This window comes from Sinohyriopsis cumingii, chromosome 7, assembly GCF_028554795.1.
Source record: "Sinohyriopsis cumingii isolate HCF-2022 chromosome 7, ASM2855479v2, whole genome shotgun sequence".
Lineage (NCBI taxonomy): Eukaryota > Metazoa > Mollusca > Bivalvia > Unionida > Unionidae > Sinohyriopsis > Sinohyriopsis cumingii.
The window spans coordinates 49,991,028-50,014,125 of record NC_142967.1 but is presented as its reverse complement, the minus strand read 5'-3'; the positions used below and the strand labels follow the sequence as shown (position 1 = coordinate 50,014,125).

At 41.6% G+C, this 23,098-nt stretch overlaps 1 long non-coding RNA gene across 1 annotated transcript in view; it reads right to left on the bottom strand.

Moving 5' to 3' along the window:
- Window positions 1-936: 936 nt before the first annotated feature.
- LOC149795196 (uncharacterized) overlaps window positions 937-23,098 on the bottom strand; it is a 37,962-nt gene continuing 15,800 nt past the window's right edge. The window contains exon 2 of the long non-coding RNA XR_016422276.1: window positions 937-1,392. This is a non-coding gene — a long non-coding RNA (uncharacterized LOC149795196). The remainder of the gene's footprint in view (window positions 1,393-23,098) is intronic.

Below are 23,098 nucleotides of genomic sequence, written 5' to 3'. Positions count from 1 at the left end.
AAAGAACAACACTAGCTGTGATTGGTGCATTATGTAAGAGTTGTACTTTCTGTTTGGCTTAAAAAAAAGTTGAGCCTCTTGGCAACATGTGAGTTTGTGTTAATTTCTATCTAGATCATATTTTGTATTTTTTATGATTTTTTTAAAATATGGTACACATGGCTGAAAATGTGCTTGTTGTGACTAGATAACTCTTACTTCTGTCTAGTTCCAGTAGAGTTATCTCTCTTAAATGCAATGGAGTACCTGGTTATGTCATTGTCAAATTGACAATCTAGCATTGTTCTATATGACAGTGTGTGACATGCATGCCCAAGTAGGACAGAAAGTATATTTATTTCACAAAACATTAGCATTGAGGTATATGGAAAAACAATTGGTACCGTGATACCATATGAACCATATGTAATGTGATATGAAATGTCGATTCGTAGTAAGCCTTCGCAATTTCAAACCGAATATGACAAAGTTTAAACTGACTGAAACCAATACAGCGCCAAATCTCCCACCCGACACACCTTCAAACAAATATGCATGTCTTCAATACAAGATCGAGTTTCGATATTTTGAAAAGAAGTGAAAGAAATAAAATTTAAATACGAGTGCTGCGTTATGGTGCATGACATTTAAAAAAATCTTCTGTATAGAACTAGCGTAGTTTTCAATGCATTGGAGAGAATTCACACCAGTCTAGTTACCACGCACCCAGTTACTCATTTACCTTCCGTTTACTTAATCATTCGCTCACTCAATCTGTTATTCTCTCTCTCTCTCTCTCTCTCTCTCTCTCTCTCTCCTTTTCTCTGTCACTGTGTGTACAAAGAAAGAAACACAGGACACGCACATTTATACATCTGGTGCATATCAATGACTCGAGTATGGACCTCCATATAGGCAACTTTTGTTCTAGCTATCCTGGAATGAAAAGAGATACAGTTTAGTGTAGTAAGTTTATATCAAAAGGTAACGTGTTGAAGAGGGTATTGTAAGATTAATTCTAAGGAATATACAATTTTGTTGCTGTACATGTACAGGGAGCACATTTTTGCACAAACAGGATGTACTATCGATTCAAACTAAGTACACACGTAACTATTGACCCAAACATGGAAACCGTAGACGACGGGACGTTATCGACTATGGACACTCGCTATCATGCAAAATGAAAACAAGACACTACTAGGTTATGCAAAAAAGGTTCAAAGTCCGAGGATTAGTTACACTAACGTGATGGTGGTTCCTTGTTTCTTCCCAGTCAGATCCACAACCCTTTTCGGAAGTAAAGAACGGTCGCATTGTTATCATCCCTTCCCTAGGTAATACATTATTTACGTGTTTATTGTTACTTCACACAGCAAGGTGGCATCTGTTGGTTCCATACAGTTCATAAACCTGTTTAGAAAAAAAAACACATTAAGGAGTTCATAAATAAACTTATGCATAACAGGACTAATGTGTTATTTGTAAGAAGGTGTAAATTGGCAAATATCACATGATTTTACAAGCAGACTTGTAGCTTGATCGACTTTAAGGTCTAATCTCCGTCATCTATCTGACGGCCATTGTGCTAATATATAATAATACACAAATTCAAATCGTCATAATACCCCCCCCCCCATTTCAACCATTATTCATGTAGTTTTCAGTGGGCACTAAAATATTAACACTAATTCACACTAGGTAAGATTCAACATAAAATACTTTGCTTTATATGATGTGCTATATTGGGGGAGGGGGTAGGGCGTTATTTTAGTTCTGACAATAGGTCAATTTTCTTTAATCCTGTACGGATCCATGACCCTTTCCAGGATAAACATTTGGTCCCATTTTGAATATCATTTTCCTAGGTTAAACTGTTAAGTGCTGTTTCATACATCAAGGTTGCAGCCAGGTGGGTCTATACTTTTGCATAATTGGAGTGTACAAATAAACTCATTTATCAAAAATGTTTTGTAATATTTCAGGTGTGTTCAAATTCACACTATCATCATATTCCATAAAACAGGTGATCATTATAATATTCATGATAAATCAAGCTAATTTTTTTTGTTGTTGTTGCGTGTATTCTATTTTGATTTTATTATTTGTTTTATAATACTTATTCAAAATGAGATGTATTTGTTCAGTTCTACCTGGTCATTAAATTCACATGTTTACAATGCAATACAATACAATACAATACAATGCAATGCAATGAAATGGAATACAATACGATACATTTCATCAGTATTTAAGGCAAGTTGCTGAAAACAAGGTAGTTGCAGTGTGAAAATAATTTACGGTTTAAATCACAAACAAACAAATCAAAGTCGAGTTAGTTTTATTTCAAAGGCATAAAGTTAAAGATTCAAGTTTCAGGTGTTACGTATTTATGATTTAATTCATATTTATTTTAATCTAATTGTTTGTCCGTTTTAAATTGTTTATTCTATTATGTACTATTATAATGTAAATTTATTCACTGGAGATGATATTTTTCCAGAAAATTGGTTGACCTGAATCATTCTTTTCATAAACACCAGGTGTTGGCCTAGATGCTGACCTTGATTCAAAATTAGTTTTTAGTTTTAAATGACTGGTTGTTGTCAAGGTCATGATGGGGCTTTGGGTTTAAGATGTAAACAACTTTTTTTATATTTTTATTTCTTAGAGAAAATTATTGGTCTAATCAAGACCATATTCTGTGTACGTGATATAAACATGATCACGTGACCCCCCTTCTGATTTCGCAACTTGGGGGAATTTCGAAACTGCGTCTTATAATACAATATAACCTTTGTTTTTGAGAGAGATCTCTCAGTTTGGGACTTTTTACACTGATGTCAAGTTAGTTTGTTGTAGCCAGACTTTGAGCTATAATTTCCTTCAGATCAGTTGGATTTCAAAAAGGTTAATTCCTTTTCCTCTGGAAATATTTTGAGGAGTGCTCACACAGAAATTTTGGAAAGACATTGCTTACAAATTTAATTTGGATTTTCCAACACCGGAGTGCTATTATTTGTATTTCTACAAGGAACTGTAGATAAGCACAGTACTGACCACATCATACGTCATCGTCATCCATCTTGGATTTTCCATCAGGATTCCAACTTGAAATTATTAGAACATTTGTTACTAGGACTTTTGCAAAATAATTCGTGGATTATTCTTTGATTATTTTTGGATTTGATTCTTGAAACCGTAAGTTCTTCTCCTTTGTAAATTTTGCATAATTTTTCCAGGAAAATAAAGTATTTGCTAAATTTTAAAAAGCTTGTTGTTGTCACTCTTTCTGTGTTAATGTTTATTCGAGCCTAAACACGTCACACAGGTGATTTACATAATACCAACTCAGCATGTAAGTATAAACATTATGATGTCTTGGCACGCCATGTTGCACATGACCGATTTCAGACTGCAGTTTCTTATTACATATGTAAGTCACAGCCATATTACATCATGTTCAGGTGAAGTAGCAAGTTGGACTCTAAGTTGTTAGGTTGTGTCAGAATCCAGAAAACGTAATTCAGATCATGGTCTGTTTATAAAATGTTCCTTCTAGAGGTAAAAAAATACTAATTAAAATGAAAACTGCTATCTACACTATAATCAAACAGGCAAAGCACGCTTATTGTGAACTACTTCGAAGCTTTACGGTAAGAACGATTAGTAGGGTAATTTTTAATATTTCATACTTAACAAGTTGTTGTCAAAGAAAAAGTCGAAACATAATTTTACATGTATTTTTTATAATGGGCTTTTGTAAACTATCACAATTATGTTATTTTGTAGATAATTGTGATTTTGTTTGGAAATAAATGATTGTCTGGGTCTGAATTTAGGAGCCGCAATGGTCCAATGGTTAGCGTTTCGGACTCGCGATGGTATGTAAGTGTAAGTTATATAGTGCATTCACAATATCAATGTGCTGGCAGTAAATGTATAGAGCACATCAATTGTTGAATGTTGTTGTTGTTGTTATTGTAGGGTTTAACGCAATTTTTCAGTACACGATAGACTATGCATGGCGGCCAGTATTAATGGTGGAGGAAGAACCCGGTAAATCTCCGGAAAGAACCACCGACCCTCGAGAAGCTACTGGCAAACTTTCTCACCTACCCACATTAGCCGAATCCGAGACTCGAACCCACGCAGACAGAGATGAAATGGCAGTGATCCGTAACGGAGAGCGCTTTAGACCACTCGGTCACTCGGGGCCCCAATTGTTGAATGAAGGAACGTCGAAGCATTGCATGTTCGTTCTAAATTGTCATTTTGACTTGATACATTCAATCGATTTGCACTTTTCTTTAAAACCAATAACCAGTATATGCTTTACCAACTGTGATGTAATTGACAAGATATGAAACCCAAAGTTACGCCAAAATTAACCTTGAATATCTAGAACGTATCATGTACATCTATTGATAATTTTGAAAATTGAAAATATTTTTAAAAACGTATCAAGCTGATAACATTCAAGTATGAGAAACTAATCCACTGCCTTGTCAGGAAAAGACTCGGACAATCGTAATTTTGCTCGTCCTGTATATGAAATTGATTGATTTCGAGAGGAATTTTCATGCACGCTAACTATATGACTTACAAATTTTGAATAAGAAAACGAACGAATTAAGATACTGTATTAGAGACAAATGCTTCAAAATGCGTGCTAGTAATTGCAACCGTTTACAAGGTTTACAAGATATATTCGTCCAATTAACACATTCTCGTTCCCAGATCATAATCAACTTTTGTTGTTGTTCCGAGCTCAGAGGAGGCCTGTGTTTCCTCATAAATGTATTTACCTTTGCATGTGAAAATAGTTCAAACGTATGAGCTAGCTAACCATACTGGTTAAGTTACCGTAGCCATACAAATTCCTTTACAAAACCATTGAATTACCATTCAAAGAATTGTATAAAGGGAACAATAAACTTGCAGTGATAATTTGAACACGTACTATGGACTGTCTCTCCCAGGAATCTTTGATAGACACAACTGACAAATTAGATATGTTTACGGCATAGGAACGATTGACAGCAATCTTTTGTGGTAGATTAAAATTATTTTGTGTGATTGTAGCATTGGCATTACTTGGATTATATATTTATTTATCAAGTTTTGTCATGATGCTATTTGTTAGAAAAGGTTTTGTTAATTTATCTGAGTTTCTATAAATCAACTTTATAATGGTTGGAATATTGTTTCGTACTGTACAACATTTTTACATAACCACGTCACTTATAGCCACGTATTTCATGCGAAAAGTTTTATTTTTAAATATTTACAAGTTGTATGGAGAGACTGGTTGGTTTCCTACGACACATTTTATCAAAATCAGGGCTATTATATTTTGGTTCAGACTTGTTACCGTAAATATTAGTAAAATATTGTATGATGATGTGTTAACTATGTCGTTGCTGTTACATGCAATTTAAATAACTTTCTTTAGCAGAAATTTGTTATGTGATTTAGGACTAAATAATCTATGGTAATCGCAGTCGCTTTCATTTCTCAATTGGCTGAAAGAGAAACATATACACACTTGCCATTCTAGCATTCTAATTCTTATAAAAGTAGAAATTATCGGGTATTAAACAAACCTCCTAATTTAGCACAACTTTTAACATTGATCCCTCAAAAATATAATTATATATAAAGTTCCGAAAATGAAGCCATATGTTTCCAGTCGCAACCGGAAGGTGACTAAATTTCGATATGTTGGAAAGTGCCTCACAATATAAAGGTGATGAATTTATCTATCTTTCAATGTTAAGATACTGCTGAAATAAGAGCATCCTATATTGCTATGTTTATCTATATTGTGTGCTTAATTTTTATCCATGATTTTAGGTTGTAGTTTAAACTAACGGTCATTTGCAAACAACACGTTTAGATACCTAACTTGTGTCCATGATTGTAGATTGTACTTTAAGATAATGGTAATTTGTAAACACGTTGACATGGCCTTTTGATCTTAGAATGTTCTGGAAGAGAACATATAACCCACATCATGATCATCTGATTGTGACTTTATTTAAGGTTCTGATAAGCAAAATTGTTCATTCCCATTTTAAGTTTAGTGTCTGAACTTGTTCACTGTTGTGTTCAGATATAATTCTAGAGGAATTATTTAAATCGTTTATTGGCATTACTAAATTGTTCATTCGCTGGATTAACACCACTTTGGATTATTGTGAATTCATTCAAAGACATTCTGCACTAGTCAAATACATTTTTTGACATCTGAAGTGACTAGATTTAAAATAAGTAATGAAATAAGATATAGTCCCTGAATAGTAATGTGCAGGTTACTAAGTACATGATTACACATTATGGTGCCTGAATAATGACGTGCAGGTTGCCAGGCATATAATTACACAATGTGGTGCCTGAATAATGACGTGCAGGTTACTAAGCACGCAGTTGCATATTGTGGAATCCTGAATAAGCACTCAGTTACACATTGTGGTACCTGAATAATGACGTGCAGGTTACTAAGCCGATAGTTACACATTGTGGTGCATGTGTTCGCACATAGTTGCAAATCGTGGTACCCGAGTAATAATGTGCAGGATGCTAAGCACTTCTTTTCACACTGTGGTATCTTTAACATGACATGCAGGTTACAGTGAATTCACTTATACATTGTGGTACATGAATAATGATGCGGAGGTTACTAAGCAGATATTTATGCATTGTAGTGCCTTAATAAGCGCAGAGTTACACATCGTAGTACCCGAATAATGACGTGGATGTTACTAAGCACTCTGTTATACATCGTGGTACATTAATAATGACGTGGATGTGACTAAGCACTCGGATATACATCCTGGTACATAAATAATAACGTGCAGGTGACTAAACACTCGGTTATGCATCGTGGTTCATGAATAATGACGTGCAGGCTACTAAGTACTCGGTTACACAGCATGGTACATGAATAATGACATACAGGTCACAAATCACTCGGTTATACATCGTACGTGAATAATGACATACAGGTCACTAATCACTCGGTTATACATCGTGGTACATGAATAATGACGTGCAGGTTACTAAATACTAAGTTATACATTGTGGTACTTAAATAGTACGATAATATAGATCATGTAAGTGATTATATAGGTATGTTTGCTCGATAATACATATACCACGTGTGGAATTGCTGTCATCACAAAGAACTCCATGATCAAACGTCTTAACCACACCACAACTTTCAATTTTGACCACACATCGTTTGAACTAGTCCAAACCACACTCACACTGGAACAAAGGTCAGTCCATTTTTTTCTGCCAATACCGCCCTCCTCCTAGTAGAAAAAAACAAGCTGACTGACTCTCTTTTTTTGGATCAATTTCCGAATCTTCTAGAGTATGGAAATTCGATAGGTGGCAACCTGATTATTCTTGGAGATTTCAACTTTCACTTTGACTGTCCCGGAAACCCAAACACATCAAAACTCATAGATTCCATTAATGTTTTCAACTTCAAACAGTCAGTTAACCAACCCACCCATAAACATGGTCACATTTTAGACAGGATCCTTCATAGACCTGATGATAACATTCTACGGTTCTGCCTGGTATCCCATGAACTTGCATCAGATCACTTATGCATTATATGCCATCTTGACGTATCAGTCCCTAACCATCCACCTTTATCTGCTACTAAGAGAAACCTCCGTATGATAAATAGAACAAAACTAATACACGACATCCAAGCAAACATAACAACTTGCTTACCCCCTACAGCATGACAACTCGATAACTGCCTGCGTTCATTACTCGACAAACATGCCCCAGCTACCAATTGCAGAGTATCAATTCAAAAGTGTTCTCCATGGTATAGTAGTGTTAGGGACCAGCTTCGCACTGCTAAAAGAGACCGCCGTAAAGCTGAGAGGCTTTGGCTTTCCACCAGACTCACTATTCATAGGCAAATTTATGAAGTCGCTAAGAAGAATATCACAAATATAGTCCATGCAGCGAAATCAGCCCATTACACTACAAAGATCATGGAAAGTTCCAGCTGCAAAGAGCTCTTCGAGATTACTAACAAGCTAACTTCCAACTACCTTCTCTCCAGTCAACCTTCCGGACATGTTTGCAAATTTCTTCCGTGACAAAGTACACACCATTAGAGATAAGCTTGACACCACAATTTCAATTGACTCGTCGTCATCATACAGTTGGGATACATAATTTGAGCGGCAACCATTAGCAGCATTTGAACCTGTCTCTATGGATTTCGTACGTACAATCGTGATGAAGAGTGCACCAAAGTCATGCGAACTTGATCCAATTTCAACATCACTGCTGCTTGAGTTCTTAGATCCAGTATTGCCTTCACTAACTGATGTTAATAATACCTCTCTCTCATCTGGGGAATTCCCATCATTTTTCAAAACTGCCGTTAGTAGTTAAGGGGGGTACTTTACGGACAATGGGAATTAGCATTACAGACCCCCCCTGGGTTAGATTACGGACAATGGAAATTTAACATGGCGAAAAATCGTGGGTCAGATTATGGACAAGGGGAATTAACATGGCGATAAATTGTGGGTCACTCTACGGACAAGGGGAATTTAACATGGCGATAAATCGTGGGTCACTCTACGGACAAGGGGAATTTAACATGGGGAATAGTTTGGGCTTGTTTAGGGACAAGGGGAATGGAACATGGGATTTTTTTTAAAAAAAAAAAATTTTAAAAAAGGGGTAGGCAATTCAAAGACTATCTCTTTTCGAGAAATATGGCTGGCCCTGAAAAGGGCCTTTGGTTTATGTTAATATGCCCTTAACATAAAGGGCATTTGCGACATCTTCTTGTCCTCAAACTTCGTCTTACAGCAGGGCCGTACATCAGAGTCCTCTTGAGGCAACCTTGTCTCTCTATATAGACTCTTCTTATCCACAGGCTGCTGCTGGTCCTGTGGACAACGGTCCACTTGGATCGGACATACATGAGCATGTCCGTCCTGAACATCATTGTTGACACAAGGGTTGAAGATTCAACGTCGGTCCACATGTTGAGGCTCCTACAATAGGTGAATCAATGCAGTGAACTGCGCTTATTTATAGGGACAGAAAGGATTGAAACGGATTGAGTTCATTCACCAATCCGAACACGCGTTACAAAATTCAGTCAGCTCGCATCCAATCCGAAGAGAGCAGTCTGTGACGTCACGTAGTCTATATAGATTCGCTAGCGCTTGTGTGCAGTCAATCTATGCGACAGTGATTCAACATGACGGAAACTCAGAAAACGATCCAATGGGGTGCACCAGCAGGGGAGACCGCCCAAGGGAACCCGGACTTACTTTCAGAAGAGGTGAATTGGGATTTTGTCGATTTTCTCTCCTCGCAAGAATTTGTTCCGGAACCTTCGTTACCTTCTTCATTACCGCAAGTGGAGAATTTTAGACAGAGACAGAAAGAAGAATTGGAGAAATTTATGCAACGACAAAAGGAAGCGGAACAGGCTTTTCTCTTACAGCAACAGCAACAAGAAGAAGAGGTAAGAAAAAAACAACAGCAAGAAGAAGTAGCAGCAAAGAAACAAGAGGGTGAAAATCAAACGGTCACGGTACTGTTGGACATTTTAGCGGAGTTAAGAAGTCTGAAACAAATGTATCAGACTTCTTTATCACGACCGAAGAGAATACGACCTTCCCGAGCTAAACACGTCAACCCTGTGACTAAGCCTACCGTACCACCCTTAGTGATTTCAACCCAATCATTATCATCATTACGCAGTCCAGAAGTAGGCCTTGGCCGTGGCAAAGGCTTAAGGCAGTTAAAATTGATTGCTTAAACTCACCCCTGCACCATAAAGAAAAAAGGCCCTTTTCAGGGCCACCCACATTTCTCGAAAAGAAATACAATTTCAATTTGCCAATAACTCAGAAATAAACCCCACCCATTTTACCCTTATAGTACGTGTCTATGTATGAGTGCGTGAGTGTAGCTTCTTATTTTAAAATCAAAACTCAAAGACTCTTACCTTATATCATTCATTTATTCTTTTCTCCATTTTTTACAATCCAATTCACAATTCACAACACAACACTTTAATAAAAAGTTCATTGATTTCTTCTTTTCTCCTTGTTTAGTCTCTCTGTTTTTTGAATTTCTTCACCGTCACACTCTTTTCCTCTTCTTCCTCCTCGCTTTCTTCCCTTCTTCTTTTTTTCTCCTGTTTCTTTTTCTTCACCTGTCTTCTTTCTTCCTCAGAAGAATCCCTCTCTTCCTCTGAAGAATTCCTCTCTTCTTCTGAAGAATCCTTCTTTTCTTCTGACTCCTCTTGTTTCTTTTTTGGGCAATCTGGAGACCAATGTCCTTTTTCTTTACAATAATAACAGGTATCTTGACTTTTGTCTTTTTTAGTCCCTGTTTTTGTTCTTTTTTCACGGTCTGGACACTCTGAAGACCAATGCCCTTTCTTCTGACAGATATAGCAAGTATCTTGACTTTTATCTCTAAAGGAAGGAGAGTAGTCCGTAGGCTGGTCTGAAGAGAATTTTCTAATGACCCCTCGCAAAGCTCTGACGAAACGTTCCATCTGGTTAGTCTCTTCCATCGTTGTGCTCGGCTTGAGAGTGAAATGAATAGTGAAAGGACAAGACACACACCCTTTTATATACGCTGGTCTGCTATGACTATAAAGTAGCTTATGGTGTTTGAACTTGAGTCATTTGACTTTTTGCTTTCAAGATGAAACGATCCCATTCATTCGAGAAGAAAGAAGAAGAAGAAAGAAGTAAGAGGCAGAAACGTGATCTATCGCCTCGTACCAGGGCTGAAATCTTGGCACAAATTCATGCCAGTGATTTTGAAGAGGACATGAGTGAACCAGAATTTGAAACCTCTAAACCAAGTTCACCACCCTTAGTTAATCCTGAAAAATACTATTCCATTCGAGAGACGGAAAAGCGCTCCTCTAGAAAATTTAGAACCACGGCTTACAAATACACGGTGGAGTTTAAAGATTTCAAGTCCGAAGTGCCGTTAGAGAAAGCAGAAGGGTTCATCACCGGAGTGTGGGATTCTCTGCTCACTGCACTTAAGCGACAATGTCAACCCAAAGAAGACGATCGCTTGAGACTTTCCATACAACACGACGGTTTGAAATCCCCTGTTTGGATCGAGTTTAGCACCCCTGCAGAATTGACCGCTTCCAAAGTCATGGACAAGATTCAACACGTGCAACAATCTAATGATCAGTTTGACATCACCGATGGTAAAGCCACACTGGACATGACCCACGTCTCTCCTCCTCAAGGGACAGGACACAAAAAGATGTTATTGGTGGACGACCTTCGCAACACCAAAACAAGTCTCGTCCGAATTGACAACCCTCATGACCAGATGTGCTTAGCCCGTGCCATCGTGGTGGGACGAACCTATGCCAACAAGAACGACACGGTAGAATGGAAAAGAACCTGGGACACTATTCAACGTTCCGACCGAGCCAAACAACGAAATGAAGCAGAACTCCTGTTACAACAAGCCGGACTGCTCAAAGACACACCCTGCGGCATTCCTGAGATGCAAAAATTGCAAGATGTCCTAGCTCCACGATACACCTTGAAAGTGCACCCTCAAGAAGTGCGTGGACCTCTGTTGTTTCGAGGGCAAGACTTTAAGGACGGAAAATACATTCATGTCTATTATCACGATGACCATTTCGATACGATTACCACTATCACTGGATTCCTGGGATACAGTTATTACTGTGAGAAATGTGACCATGGTTATAACAATCGAGAGCAACACAAGCATTGCGGATTGAAATGCACAGGATGTTTGGCCTCTCCACCCTGTCTGAGCGAAGAACCAGTGCCTTGTTCAACTTGTCTGCGCACGTTTGTCAGCCCTACCTGTTACCAACAACATTTGAAGACGCAAGGTTCACAGAAGAAATGCGCTTGTCAACTGCTGAGATTGTGCCCTACGTGTGGACAAGGCATACGTACCAATAATACCAAGGCACACGTATGTTCAGGAAAGAAAAAATGTCACATTTGTCACCACATCGTGGACTTGGAACACCAATGTTACGTGCAAAAATACCAACCCCCACCAGAGAAAGAGGACGGTCACAAGAAGAAAGGCAATTTCATCTTTTTCGATTTCGAATGCATGCAAGAGACCGGCATTCACATTCCTAATTTCTGCGTGGCTCATCGAGCGTGCGAGAAGTGCATTCAAGAACCTATCTTCAGTCATTGCCCTCACTGCAGCAAGATTCCCGGAGGACGTGAAAAAATCTTTCGGGGGCCAAACACGTTAGCCGATTTTGCCCAATGGGTCTTAGACCCCGTCGACAAGACGTGGAGCCAAGAGGATATCGAACGTTACGGAGATTGTCATCGTCATGCCACGGTGATGGCTCACAATTTCTCCGGATACGATGGACAGTTTCTTTTGAGGTACTATACGGAACAAGGCACCGAGCGTCCTAAAGTGACTTTGAACGGAGCCAAAATCATTTTCATGCAAGTGGGACAAGTACAGTTTAAAGATTCGATGAGTTACTTGGCCATGCCTTTGAGTCGAATGCCTAAAACGTTTGGAATGACAGAAATGGCTAAAGGGTACTTTCCACACTTTTTCAATACGGAAGCCAATCAACACGCCGTTCTACCCCATTTACCTGAGGCTCACTATTACGACCCCGACAACATGCGTACCGAACAACGAGAAGCTTTCTACGCTTGGTACCAGGCTCACGCCTCGGACCCTTTCGACTTTCAGGAAGAAATGTTAAAGTATTGTCGTTCCGACGTGGACATTTTACGGCGTTGCTGTGGAAAATTTCGAGAACTGTTCATGGAACACGGAGGGGTCGATCCTTTGAAAGAAGCTTGCACCATTGCCAAAGCGTGTTCCTTAGTGTACCGCCAACGATTCATGCCTGAAAACACCGTGGCTGTCATCAGCCCTCAAACGACCCACTTTGTCAAACGTCAATACTCGGTCAAAGCCTTACGCTGGTTACATTACTTGTGTGACAAGGAAGACAAGTGGATTCAGCATGCTCGCAACGGAGGGGGCGAAAAGACCATCGGAACGTATTCGGTCGATGGCTGGGACTTAGAAAACCCCAAGATCGTGTACGAGTTTAACGGTTGCTTATTTCACGGATGTCCCGTCTGTTACCCTGACCGTGGCACTAAAAATCAGTTTTTGCAACGAACCATGGAAGACTTGTACCAGGACACTTGTCAGCGGCGCCTAAAGTTAGAACAGCAAGGATACCAAGTGGTGGAAATGTGGGAACACGAATACGATCACCGTTTGAAAACCGATCCCGAGTTTAAACGCCTCGTGGAAAGTTACCAGTTCATGGACCCGCTGAACCCGAGGGATAGTTTGTACGGAGGAAGGACCAATGCCACCTGTTTGCTGTACCAAGCCGACGAAGAGAAAGGAGAAGAAATCAAATACTTGGACGTGTGTTCGCTGTATCCCTACGTGTGCAAATATTGTCGCTTTCCTGTAGGGCACCCGCAATTGCTGACGGAACACATCGACCTGAAAAACATTCGACAATACGAAGGCTTGATCAAGTGCAAAGTTTTGCCTCCCACGAACCTATACCATCCCGTCTTACCTCACCATTGTCAAGGCAAACTGATGTTTCCCTTGTGCCGTACTTGTGCCGAAACGTGCAACCAAGACCAACCTTGTCAGCACAGCCAGGAAGAACGGGCCTTGACGGGAACCTGGGTCAGCGTAGAATTGTTCAAAGCTCTGGACATGGGATACCAACTGTTAGAAGTATACGAAATTTGCCACTTTCCCAAGACACAACATTACCACAAGGGTGACCCTACTCAGAAAGGCATTTTCGCCGACTACGTGGATGCCTTTTTGAAACTGAAGCAAGAAGCCAGCGGCTATCCTTCCTGGTGTCACACTCCCGAAGACCAAATACAATTCAAAGAGAAATATTACGAACAAGAAGGCATCACTTTAGACCACATCGAGAAAAACGAAGGCAGGCGATCGTTTGCCAAAGTGATGTTAAATTGCTTGTGGGGTAAAATGGCACAACGCCCGTGTTTATCCAAGACGGAATATTTGACAGAACCTTCCCGCTACTTTCAGATGATTCACGACAAGACCAAATTCATGAAACACGTGGACGTCGTTCGCGAGGATTTGATCTTAGTCAATTACGAAGAAGATCTGGACTTTGTACAAGACGACCCCTTTGGAAATGTCATCATTGCGGATTACGTGACAGCCCATGCTCGCTTAAAATTGTACGAAGCTTTAGAACTGTTAGAAGAACGCGTCCTGTACTTTGACACGGACAGTTGCATTTACATCCATCACCCGATTCAACATCACCCTGACATCGAAGGAGACCGTTTAGGAGCCTGGACAGACGAGCATCCCGACGACAAGATTCTAAGTTTCGTCAGTGGCGGTCCCAAAAATTACGGCTACGAATACCGTGACAAACAAGGAGAAGTGCACACGACGTGCAAAGTGAAAGGACTGACTCTGAATCATCGTACCAGTCGAGTGGTCAACTTTGGGGTATTGAAAGAAGCCTTGCAATCGGAAGAGGATGGAAACTTTAAAGTGACCACTTACCAACCGAACAAGATTGTACGTTTACCCACTCACCACATCGTCAGTCGACCTTTGGAAAAAGTTTATCAAATCGTGTACCAGAAGCGAGTGCGACTTCCCAATCATTTCACCTTACCGTACGGTCACGTCAGTATTGGTCTGTATATAAAAAGGAACCCTAGGCAAGATCGATAGTTCATTGGGACTACCAAGACCGAGCGAACAAGATGAATACTTTGAAAGAGACATCGTTCCAGTTTGGGGATTGTAAAAAAGTTGTATCTTCCTCTAGTGTGACTAATACTGGATGGATAAGACCCAGGCATTGCGACGGAAAATGTCCAGAAGGAAACTGCGATTGTCCATGTGGTTACCATTGTAATTGCGTAACGGAGTTTGCAGACGAGTGCGATTGTGAGCCTTGCGATGGATACGATGCTGTACGTTGTGACCTGAGCGATGCCGTAAAGCATCATGGGAACTTTGTTCTCACTGCCCCTGTCATGGAAAGTGATGCTGTGCGTGTCAAACCTGAGGGATGCGAAAGTGATGCCGCTCGTCCTCTTAGACATTTTACCGGGTTTAAAGGGGAATGTTCACCTTCACGTCTACCCCCCTACGGATGTCATCCAGCCTTGAGCAAACTCCTACCCATGTCACTCAACCCTCATCGAAACGAACCTGTGAAAAACGAATATTCGTTTCCTGTGCGTTTGTCGGAATACTGCGACTTTGAAAATCGTCTTCAATCGTTCAAAGGAAAATGGCCAAAGTATCTGGGAGGACCGACCCCCGAAGAATTAGCCAGAGCCGGATTTTTCTACTTGGGCGAAGGAGATAAAGTCAGGTGCTTCAGTTGCGATGTGACACTTCACCACTGGGAACCGCAAGATTCGGCCTACGTAGAACATGCTCGATGGTCACCGAATTGTCATTACTTACCCTTAGTGGGACCGAGACATTGAAGTAACTTCTTACCATAATAATAATCTGTTCATGGATACTTTACAAGAGAACATTCGTGCTTTGCCTGTGGAGTTGAGAGAACGCATTTACCGAGAGAAGGTCAAAATACAAGTGAAACGTAAAGAACAATTGCATCCGTTACGTCACCGGTGTTTGAACCACTGGTACCTGAAGACTATACAAGGATTGATTCAATTGAAAGTGTTCCATCGGACAGACATTGATCAACGATCCTCTAGTTTTAAAAAGGATTGGTTTGGTATGGACGATTCTACCTACATCATTGTAAACGTACTGCATCGAATTCCAGAGGAAGAGTTAACGAATTACCAACATCTTGAACACAATGTCAACTTAGTGAAAGAGGAAACTTCTGAACGAATTGTAATGTGTAGATTAGTGACTCAACGATTTAAATTCGACACTGAAGTGAAACCATGTTTGTGCAAAGAGTACATTTCTTGTGTCAGACCAAAGAGGATTTAGTATGACCTATTCATGGATACTTTGCTAGAGAACATTCGTGCTTTGCCTGTGGAGTTGAGAGAACGCATTTACCGAGAGCTGGTGAAAATACAAGTGAAACGTAAAGAACAATTGCATCCGTTACGTCACCAGATCTTTAACCACTGGTACCTGAATGGTATAAGAGAACTGATTCGTCAGAAATTGTTTCAGTGGTCAGACCTTGTTCAACACTTTGAGTTAGTGAATGATCGAAATGTTCATTATTTTGGTTACTTCGAGATTCACCTACAGCAATACATTGAGGAAGACAAGTTAAAGGATTATCAACGTATTTTACGTGGAATCTACTTAGAGGAAGAGGAAACTTCTAAACGAACTCTGAAGTTTCGGTTACAGTATGCAAGATTTAGATTCCCTACTGGAGAACGAAGATCTCTGGCTAGAAAGTACGTGTATTGTTTCCGAAACAAAGAGACTATAAAAACAGGCTGCCATGCCACGACTTATGTCACATGTCATCCAACAGATTCCGTGGAAGGAACTCAATGACCATATTCAAACCGTGGATCATTACCATCGATTATTACAAGAACTGTATCCATTCAATTTGGGACGACAAGTGGTGTGTGTCTTAGTGACTTGTTTTTTGGGATTTCGTTTACCAGCCGATTCTTTGTGGACTCTTTACGATCAGTACTTACCACCTCCATGGCCTTAAATGGTCACGAAAAACTCCTTTTGCTCAAAGCCTTGCGTTTTCATCTGGATACTTCTCGACCTCTACGGGAAAAAAAGATTCGTCAACTTTTAGCTACCCAAGACGTGTATGACGATGTGTGTGTAGCTTGTGACTTACATCCCCATTGGACAGATGTCCGTGCCTGGAAAGAATGGGATTTTGAGGCTTGGACCCAAGAAGTGGCCCAGTATGCACGAGAGTTGTTCAAGGAAAAAAGTTACTTTTCAACCCGTGTTAGTGACGGTGCCAGAAGAACCCGTCACCCAGGACAGGACTGTCGTGGACAGACCTGAAAGAACCCTTTCGGGAGGACACTTGTGTGACCTTACCCCCTGTTGAACTGGTTAGAACATTACCCAAAAGATGTGATTGTGTTACAGACACTTGTGTTTATTCCACGTTCATCGTTATCATGTGCCTTTTATCCTTGTACTTAAGCCTTTGGCTTTTATGTATTTTTGTCTTTCGTATTCATGTTTGATAAAAAAACATTCAATAAACGTGTTCTGAAAAAGTATATAAACTCTTGTCTTGTTCGTTTTCGTGTCACAAGTGACATTTCTCACACCATGGCTACCTCTACTGTCTCTGCTCCCTCTTCCTCTACTGTCAAAGTCATCGACGAACACTTAGATCGTGCCAGTTGGGAGGCTTTGTATCTTCGCCATCCCTTTAACATGCTCATTGCTGGACCTAGCGGTTCAGGCAAAACCGAATTCGTCAAACGTTTGATCGAACATAAACATCATTTGATCGATCGGCCCCCTCAACGGATCGTGTGGTGTTACAAAGAGTGGCAATCGGCGTACAGCCTCTTGCGAGAAAGTCAAGGCGATTCCATCGTGTTTGTGGAAGGCATTCCTAAAGAAGACGACGGCATCGTCTCTGACTCCCGTCAAACCCATTTGGTCATTTTCGACGACATGTTAGGAGAAGACGAAGAAGAAATTAAATTGTGGTTCACGCGCAAAGGGCATCACCGTAATGCCAGTGTCATTTACATCACCCAAAATTTGTTTCAACAAAGTAAAGCCCATCGCACCATCAGTCTCAATGCGCATTACGTGGTCTTGTTTAAAAGCCCTCGAGATAAATCGCAAGTGCAAGTCTTAGCCAAACAGTTAGGGACGCCTTGGCTGACTCAGGCGTACGACGATGCCACTCAAACGCCACACGCCTATTTACTCGTCGATTTGAAACCTACGACCCCCGAGGATTTGTGATTTCGTACCCACTTGTTTCACCACTGGTGCCAAGACGGAGGGCCTGTCCTGTACACGTCTCCGTCCTCGACTTCATTTCACTCCCCATCAAAAAATCTATAAAAACCTCAGACCCTTTTTCGTCTGTCTCACACAGTGTGAACATGACGTCCCTTCAGTCGCATCTTCCCGTCAAATTGATTCGTGCCTTGTATGGCATCAGTCGAGAAAAAGATCCACAATCACGAGCCCGTGTCTTAGAAGCTAGTCTCAAAGAAGTCTTACGATGGTTCACGGTGACGGCACGTCAATTACTCCAAGGAATCATTCAGATTCCTCATCAAACCCAACGCTTTTTCGATCGAAACAAAGTCGCTTTGGTCCAACTGGCCGATCCCCCCATTGACACTCAAACCAAAAAACAAATCATTTTGAAACCTGGAGGGAGCGGTACTCTAGGAGGGGTCATCATTCGCTCACTCTTAAGATGGGATCCTAATGCCCCCAAAGTTATCCCCAAGACAAAAGTCCAACGAAGCCCCAAGAAGAAAAAGAAAAAGACCAGGTCCCCAAGAAGAATAACTTCTCCAGTGGCAGGACCCTCCTCTTACCAGACACCACCACCCCGGAAAAAGAAAAGAAGCCCCCAGAAAAAGAAACAGAGAAAAAGTCCCCAGAAAAAGAAAAGTCCACAGAAGAAAACTAGTCGCAAGAGAGGCACTTCGGCCAGGACGCAACCTTACACTCGCAAACCACGACCTGCCACGGCAGTGACTGCGTCTCCGGCATCCTCACGTTCATCCACTTCTCCGTTGATAACACCCAGAACTGAAGAGTACTTGGAGACGTTGATCACACCAAGAACATCTCCGTTGATGACCCCCAAAAGAACTTCCCCAGTGGCAGGACCCTCCAATTTAGTGGCAGTGGCTGCTGCTCACAAAGTACCTTCTCCCAAAATCAAAGTCCAAGAAAGATCGGGCATGTTACAAAGTTTACTGGATTTGTCCAAGCAAGAACTGGCTCGATTTAGTCCGTTGCGTACCCCTGCACGACGTGTCATGCCTGTCCTCAAACTGATAAAACGTAAAGACAATCAGTGGCGACGCGTTCCAGTATAAAAAGAGCCTGTGACCAAGTCGGGGGTATCAGTGAACTTGTAAAAAAGATGTCACCTCCAAGAAGCCACAAAAGAAAGAGACAAAGGCAGACGCGTCATCCGACAAAGCGCTTAGCCAAGCATCGACATTACCCTAAGAAAAGACACAGTCGTTCCAAGAAAAAGAGGCGTCAACAAAGGGGAGGATTCCTTGGTGATTTTGGGAAAAACATTGTCACCTTTATGACAAAGCGATAGTCCCAAAAAAAAGATAAAAGGGTGTGCGTTAAGTCATCGACGTTAGTGTCTGTTCGGTGAATGTCCCGGAACCACAAGCAAAAAATGTCACCCTCCAGAAAACCCCAAGGAAAGAAAAGGAAAGGACTGCCACCACGTTTAGCTAAACATGGGGACATGTTATCTGTCCTGTCCAAAGCTTCTTCACCCCTACGAAAAAAACTCATTCAAACGGCCTCCAAAGAGGTCATCGATACCGTGTGCGAATGTTGTTTGAACGTTTTGAAAGGCACGATCCCTTTGTCCAAACACCAGAAACAATGCTTAGGCAAACATCGTCACGTTCTTCGCCAAATGGTTCAAAAGAAAATTCCCATTCGTCAAAAAAAGAAGATGTTGGTCCAACGTGGAGGCATTTTACCTCTCTTGTTAGGCCCCATACTGAAAGGAGTCTTGGGAACCATGTTGGGAGGACTGGTGGGAGCAAGATAAAAAGGCCCTCGGAAGTCCCAAGATCTCAGAATCGACCCCTGACAACCCATGGAAGGACGGAAACTAGCTTTAGTGCCTTACAAACGATTGATGTAATACCATCGATGGCAAGAACAACGCACCCCGCATTTACCTCCCAATCCCAATTTGAGCGAGATGTCCCAGTTACAACACGAATTGCAATCCTTGATGGATCGCCAAGATTTGTCCGAAACAGAAAAATCGCAAAAGTACGGTCAACTCTTGCAAAGACTGCAACTCTTTCACCAGAAAGCTTTAGACGAAACAGCTTTACCCACTCTAAAAGATTTTAAGACCTTGATGAAAAGTCCAGCACCATCATCATCATTACCCCCACCACCACTACCATCCCCAAGGGTCACCAGAGATGCTACCCCACAAAGACCTGAGGAAGAAGAGATGCGCGAAGTGTTTCAAACACCGTCAGCAGGTCCCATTTCGAGTAAGATTGCAGCATCCTTGTTGACCCCGTCCCCCACACCCCAACGAGAAGAAATGAAAGCTTGGGTTAAAAAGATGATGTCCACGCCTCCTTCGACAGAAGTGAAAAAGAAAGAAGGGAAACCAGAAGCGAAAAAAGAAAAGAAAACCAAAGCCATTCCATTGCCACCTCCACCACCACCACTACCTTCGACTTCTACTCCCGTAGCCCATCGGACACGTAAATCCGTTTCCAAACCACCCTTTCGACCCACCCAAAGTAGCATCACCGAAGAGTGGGTGACTTATTAACACACCAACACAAAATAAAAAATGGAAAAAGTCTTAGCCAGCATTTACTACGATCCCTCGCATCCTGCAGGTTACGCAGGAGTTCAAAAATTGTATCGTGCTGCCAAAACGCGACTGAAAAGTCTCCGTTTACCTCAAGTGCAACGATGGTTACAAGAACAAGCTACCTACACTTTACACAAACCCATTCGACGCAAGTTTGCCAGAAGTCGCACCCGAGTGGAAGACATCGATCATCAATGGCAAGCCGATTTAGCCGATGTCTCTCATTTGGCCAGCTACAATCGTGGCTACAAATATCTGTTTTGTGTCATCGACGTCTTTTCCAAATTTGCCTGGGTCGTGCCCTTGACTTCCAAATCCAGCAGCGAGTTAGTGCGAGCCCTGCAACGAGTGTTGAAACAAAGTGGCCGTCACCCTCTTCGATGGCAAACGGACAAAGGCACCGAATTTCTGAACCAAGCTTTCCAAAAAGAATTAAAGAAACGTGACATTCATTTTTTTACCACCGAGAATCCCGAAACCAAAGCCAGCATCGTGGAACGTTTTCAACGCACTTTGAAAGAATGCATGTGGAAATATTTTACGCATCACCACACTCTGAAGTACATCGACATCTTACCGCATCTGGTGCAAGCGTACAACCAATCTTACCATCGAAGCATCGGACGTGCCCCGCAAGACGTGACTCCCGACAACGAAGTGCTGGTGTTTGAGCGCCTGTTCGGTACGTCCCCGACGAGGGCTGTCCCCAAGAAAAGTGGAGAGTTGGCCGTAGGAGATTGGGTGCGCATTGGCAAAACCAAACGCACTTTCGACAAAGGTTACTTACCTAACTGGACGACCGAATTGTTTCGCGTCACTGGACGAGTGCATGGTCGTCATCCTGCCGTCTATAAATTGGAAGACATGAACGGAGAAGTACTCAAAGGAACGTTTTATTTGCCCGAGTTACAACGTGTCACCAAAAAAGAAGACGACGTGTACGACATCGAAAGCATTCTCGAACGCAGAACCCGTAAAGTGGGCAAACGACGTGTCAAAGAAGTCAAAGTACGTTGGAAAGGATATCCACCCAGTTTCGATTCTTGGATCGACGCTTCGCAAGTCATCGACTATAAAAAGAAGTGACCATCATGCCCTTTCACACATCAGACGCAGCTACGTCGACCAATCCTCCTTCCCCTAGTTCTTCTGTGCAAGATTTACAAAAACAACCCTTGTGGGTGTGGTGTGGAGAACGTGTGCCTAAAACGCAAATCGTCTTTTTCTGCCAAATCTTCGTGGTGTATTGTGTCATCGGGGCAGCCATCGCCAATTTGAGTTTGCAACAAGGAGACAAACAATTGTGGACCATTTTATTGAGCAGTTGCATCGGTTACCTGCTTCCCAATCCCTCCCTGAAATTCTCCTCGAACGGGAACGTTGTGTCCAGTGCCAGTGCCAGTCACCACTCCAACAACCACAACCAGAACCCCATTTTGGGTGGAGACACGCCTCTGACGTCCACTAACCCCTCGGACAGCCACAGAACTCTAGAATTATGAGTCACCAAAACCAATTTTACTTAACCTTACCCAGTGACAGTTCCATGGAGGTGTTTCCCAACAACACGTTGTGCTGTTACACGGCCAAATTACCTCAAGCCATCCCCTTAGATCACGAAGCCCATTGGGAAGTGGCTTTAGTGGAAATGATTCACCCAACCCAAGTCCTCAATATCACTGCCCAGCAAAATTGGTTTAAGGTGGAAGTTCATGACAAACAATTGCAAGATGAGTTGGATAAGATTGGCACATATACCAATAAAACCTCTGATGACAGAACTAAAACAACCACCTACAACTTGTTCATTCTCCCAGGCTATTATTTCAGTGGTCATCATTTGGTCAGCGCCATAGCCTCCAGGTTTAATGGCGTGTTCCATAAAGCTTTGGGGAATGTCCAAAAAAGTGTCACCCTGGAATACCACAAAATAGCTCGTCGCTTTCTGATGAAATTTTCTGAGGGGTCCAAAAAATTCATGTCTTTCTTATTTTGTCTTGAATTGTTTGACATATTGGGCGGTGACACGGAGATGAGGAAGATAGGAGAACAAAAAAAAAGTCCCGAATTATCAGTCATTCATGACAACGACTCTTTTGCCAAGTATTTTCGTTTCCCGGTAGAACTGAACCAAGGACTGAATTTGATCTTTGTGTATTCCGATGTGGTGGAATACAACGTGGTGGGACACACCTCCGTGCCGTTACTGCGTGTCATTCCTTTCAAAGTGGATTCTGCCACGACCGCTGACGAGGAAGGTGGAAACACTTATCACGTCCACCGCGAATTTGTTCATCCTCACTATTTGCCGGTCAGCAAGTCGTATTTGGACACGGTCAACATTACAATAAAAGGAGATTTGGGACAAAATATTCCATTCACCAAAGGAAAAGTCACGGTGAAACTCCATTTTCGAAAACGGTTCTCTCACGATTCGTAAGTCATGTATCCAGTGTACCAAGGGGTTGCACGACAGCGAGGACACGGTTTAGGAGATATGTTAAAATCAGCCTTTCGCTCGGTGGC